Source organism: Erythrolamprus reginae, chromosome 1, assembly GCF_031021105.1.
Source record: "Erythrolamprus reginae isolate rEryReg1 chromosome 1, rEryReg1.hap1, whole genome shotgun sequence".
Classification (NCBI taxonomy): Eukaryota; Metazoa; Chordata; class Lepidosauria; order Squamata; family Dipsadidae; genus Erythrolamprus; species Erythrolamprus reginae.
This window is the reverse complement of record NC_091950.1, coordinates 121793324-121798462: the sequence shown is the minus strand read 5'-3', so window position 1 is coordinate 121798462 and position 5139 is coordinate 121793324. Positions and strand designations below refer to the sequence as shown.

Here is a 5139-nt window from a genome sequence, read left to right as displayed (position 1 = left end):
TGAAAACAATATTATAATGGCACAAATCTAATATTAAAGATAACTAAAAACCCTATCATGATTAAAAAAATCAAACAGCACAAACATACCAAACATAAATTATAATGAGCCTGGGGGAAAGATGTCTCAAATCCTCCATGCCTGGCGATATAGGTGGGTCTTAAGTAGTTTACAGAAGACAAGGAGGGTGGGAGCAGTTCTAATCTCCGGGGGAAGTTGATTCCAGAGGGCTGGGGCCGCCACAGAGAAGGCTCTTCCCCTGGGGCCCGCCAGACGACATTGTTTAGTCGACAGGACCCGGAGAAGGCCATTTTTCTAATGAGAATTATTTTAATGTCTCTGTTCTATCGTGTTGTTTGTGAAGGGCACAAGCAACATTTTCTGGTCATATCAATTTTTACAGCTGCATCTACACTTTGGAGTCTCGGGAGAAGTGAGAAATTGAACAAACAAACATTACCTAATCTAAACACATTTTCCCCTGTTATTTCTCAAGGCTGTGGTTCACGAAAATAATGACAAAGGAGCCTGAATCTGTACAATTCCATCCACAAAAGGTTCATGAGAGGATTTCCAATTCCAGGAACAGTATCTTTTGTTGTTTTGCATTCTAATCTTTATTCAATTTTTTAATCTTCATCTTATTTTGAAATGCTTTGAAAGCTACAGCAAGACAGGTTAAGTACAAACAACATCAACAGCTGTGAAAGGAGAAAAAATGAAATGCAAACATCCTGTAACAAACAAAGCAAACAAAATTATTATGATTAACTATTTACAATAACACCTGGGCTGGAGAACATCAAATTATCATGTCAAGCTTGAATGTAAGCAATACCCCACCAGGATTCAGAAGAGAAACAGATTGCTCTTTTGAAGTAAGAACAGCGAAATCAAGCATCCCAACTACTGAAATACCATCTTTTAGCCTGAACTATGTGTCAGTACCATGTATGCTTCTACGTTGGGTTACAATACATGTAAATTATGAATGTATGTTTATATGATATATCTTTAAGAGAAGTGTGCCTGTTAGCCATAAGAGGAAGCCAACTGAGTTCCTGTTTGGGGGGGGGGGGAGTTTTTTCTACTAGTTTCTGTATGTCTAGAGCTGTGTGTGGATGTTAACTGGTTTGTATTTGATACTGAGATTGTATTTGTGATTAGAAGTATAACGAGATTATTCTACTTTATATATTATTATTATTATTATTATTATTATTATTATTATTATTATTATTATTATTATTATTATTATTATTTATTAGATTTGTATGCCGCCCCTCTCCGTAGACTCGGGGCGGCTGTATATTATATATCTGTATATTATATATATATTATACTGGTTTATTTGTCTGAACAGTCCATTGCTGCCACTATCACACCTTACTCTGTCTTAACGTTGTTTTGTGGATATATTTTCCCCTAATATCTCTGGGACCGCCTTCTGCCGCATGAATCCCAGCGACCGGTTAGGTCCCACAGAGTTGGCCTTCTCCGGGTCCCGTCGACTAAACAATGTCGTTTGGCGGGACCCAGGAGAAGAGCCTCTAGAACCAGCTCCCCCCGGAGATCAGAACTGCCCCCACTCTCCTTGCCTTTCGTAAAGTTCTTAAGACCCATCTCTGCCGTTAGGCATGGGAGAACTGAGACATCTCCCCCGGGCCTATACAGTTTATACATGGTATGTTTGTGTGTATGCTTGCTTTTAATAATGGGGGTTTTAGTGTTTTTTAAATTATTAGATTTGTTTTTACATTGTCTTTGTTATTGTTGTGAGCCGCCCTGAGTCTATGGAGAGGGGCGGCATACAAATCTAATAAATAATAATAATAATAATAATAATAATAATAATAATAATAATAAAAAATAATCTATCACTATGTAAACCTAATCTCAGATTTAAATAATAACATTGGTGCTGAGTAAAGTTTTTCGGAATCAAGATCCAGATGGAGACTCCAAGTCACTCCACAGAGTTGCTCACCTATGGACTACAGTATGTGTGCTTTGCTTGGCTTTGCTTAGAATGTTTTGTAAATGAGGCTACTGATTAAACTATGGTTTAGCATACTGGTTATACTCAATACTTTGGATCCTGTCCCCTGATACACAACAAGTTATAGGTGCTTCAACACTGGAAGTTTTTAAGAAGATAGAACAACCATTTGTTTTCTACTTGAGCAGCAGGGGTGGATTCTGGCTTATCTCACTGCCGGTTTGCTCCTTGACTTGCAGTTCAGGTGTACATGTGGTTGGGTTGGTAAGAGATAAACAAGCCAACAATGTATGGTTGTATGGATTGATGTAATATAGCTTTAAAATGTATGCTATGTTCTGATTGGTTGTAGTGATGTAGTGAGGCTCTAGCTCCCATAAGAGGGAGCTAGAGATTGTTAATGCATGAGCAAGGTAATCCTTGTTTACCAAGATTGTGTACACACAGAAACGTTTATATTGAGATTAGTTGTAAATAACTACTCAGCCACACACAGTTATGCGAACTTTAATTAAAATTTACTTTGAGAAATAGCATGTTCCTATAAACAGTCAAAAAGTCAAAAATCATAATAGTCAGAATAACAATCCAAATATTATCATGTACATAGTCTTTCTTACCAGTTGTCTTTGTCATAATCAATAAACAAAGATATCAAGCCTAAACACATTTTATCTATAAAACATAACTACAATACAGAGCATGCAGGAAATTGCAGAGCAAACCTAACAGTGAGTAGCCAAAGAGAAACAGAAAGGGTGACTCAGAGAAATACGCTATGAACTCTAGCTCCCTCTTGTGGCAGTCTGTAACACTTCAGCTAAGCAGACATAGCTCAGTTTTAACACATATTGTTGGTTTATATGTTGTCAACCCAACCGTTATAGACAGAGTCCTAACAGAGATCATTTATTCTCTCTATTGTTTCATGCTGATTGACCCTTTGACTTGATAATGATCTTTGTATTATGCTCTGTTATTCTCCTATATTCTGATGCATTTATAAGCTGTAATAGCTTTGTTGAATGTATATGACAAAGACAAACTGGTAAGAAGATTATTGTATTTCTAGAGATTGACTGATTTGAACGTGTATAACCTGGACTGTTTATTTTGGACTGTATCCTTGAGAGAGATTGCAATGAATTCCTGGCATATTGATTTCTGCGGTGCTGAAAACAAAAATGTAAAGGAAACATGCATGGTGATCGTGATAGGTCTAGCTTTCATGTCTACTGCTTGATGAGTGCAGGTGCCCTTTTGCCTCCTAACCTAAGGTGTGCAAAACATTTTAAAGTTTAAAATGTTTGCTTTCAGTTTGACATGGATTGTTCTGATTATTTTGGAAGAGGTTTGAGACAAGGTTTTTGTGAACTGGAAATACCACCCCAGCAGTTGGAACAACCCATCCCAAACTCGAAACAAACTGTTTGCAATGTGAAATTGAGTGCTTGACATTTAAAATATTTTTGCATGCCCTTTTCTTATTCTGTTTTTCACCCTTCATATTTATCTTTATTTATGATTTATAAAGCTGTTTTACAACTTTTCCTTATAAGATTACAGTATAATCCCAAAAGGACATCAGCGTTATCCTTATTGTATTTCCAAGAGATGAGAAACGTGAATAGTTTGTGACTATTTAAATCATTTATAGTGGTCTATGCGGGGTGAGTGAGTGGGATGCTAATTTAGTACATTTCAATCCTTGTTTGAAGCCTCCCTTTAACTGAATGAATTGCCAGTTCTTTCAAATATGCCTTCATTGGAATGTGCACAAATGAAACGTAGTAACATCTAATTGAATTAAGAGAAATGCTGTTAATATAGTCCACAGTGAAATGAGGCTCTTTGACCTTTGTCTACATCACTCTGCACTTGGAAGGTACGTTTTGTCAGCTTTTCCATTTGTGGTCAGATGGCCTGTCAGTCAAGCCTTGGTCTGTGCATTCCAATTTTTGAGCAGAGGGACGACAGATCACTACAGGACAGCTTACTTGGTTCTGTTGCCCACAAGCTGAGGAATCAGTACACCCTGGGGAGCCAGGCGGGATCAATTAAAATACTTTGGATTTTTTTTGTTTAGCTCATTTGCTGCTTTGGCAAGAAGAAACAGTGTAGTCTAAGTTATTTCCATTCCTTCTGGGATTGGGGCAGTGTGTTCTCTTATGAAGAAACTATGCTTAAAGCATAGGAAATTTATAGAAACATAGAAGATGAATTATTAGAATTTATAGGGAATTTATAGAAACATAGAAGATGAATTAATGAATTATTGTGTTAGTCTGGCTAGTTATTTTTGTGTGAGATTATTTATTTGTGAGATTATTAAATTTTGGTTAGATTATGTTCTTCATATGTAATGTGTGTCTCCAGCTTTAAAGATAGACATCACAGACACCATAGACATCAAACTTGTTCTTAAATTGATTGTTTTTCAATCACAAAAATGCTTCTTTATGCTAAATTAGTTCACTTTGTATCTCTTTGCTGATATCTTTCATTAATGTGGCCAATAGACTGTGTTTCATGGAACTATTTGTTTCACATCATGCCATATATTGCTATTAGAAGATATTAGTATCTTTTCCAGATTTTGACAAATTCAGCAATATTAGATATTTGACTATTCTTTTTAATTTTTGTTATTTTTAAATTTTTTAAAAAATATGGAACACTTTGTGCAGGGGTTGTGCTAATCTTCTCTGTATCGTTCCAATTTTAGTATATGTGCTGCCAAAGCGAGCACTGATATTTGACTATTCACATATATTTCTTGAATTCAGTCTAATCTTGCCCTCAGATTAGAATGCAATCAGACTGAATGTATTCCATTTTGGAATACATTTCTGGATGTGAATCATGAATGTATTCCAAAATGGATCCCAGCCCCAAATAGGGTCAAGATGCTTTCCCAGAAGATCACTTCCAAGACTGCTTTGCAATTAAGACTACATTTCTCTATTTACCATCACAAAGACTTATAGATACTTGGTCCAAACCTTGGTTCCTTGGTTCCAATGCATGGATCAACTTCAGCATTTCGTAAGAATGAATTAAGTGTTAGATTTGGCATACATGATGCCAAAGGAGAATTTTAAGAATAATTTAAGGTTGGCTTGAAATATTGAAACATGATG

General features: G+C 36.1%; 1 non-coding gene across 1 annotated transcript; it reads right to left on the bottom strand.

Annotated features, from left to right (window-relative positions):
* Positions 1–4642: 4642 nt before the first annotated feature.
* Positions 4643–4748, bottom strand: LOC139158282 (U6 spliceosomal RNA). Its single transcript, XR_011557672.1, has one exon. It is a non-coding gene; the product is annotated as a U6 spliceosomal RNA (small nuclear RNA).
* Between the last annotated feature and the right edge of the window lie 391 nt (positions 4749–5139).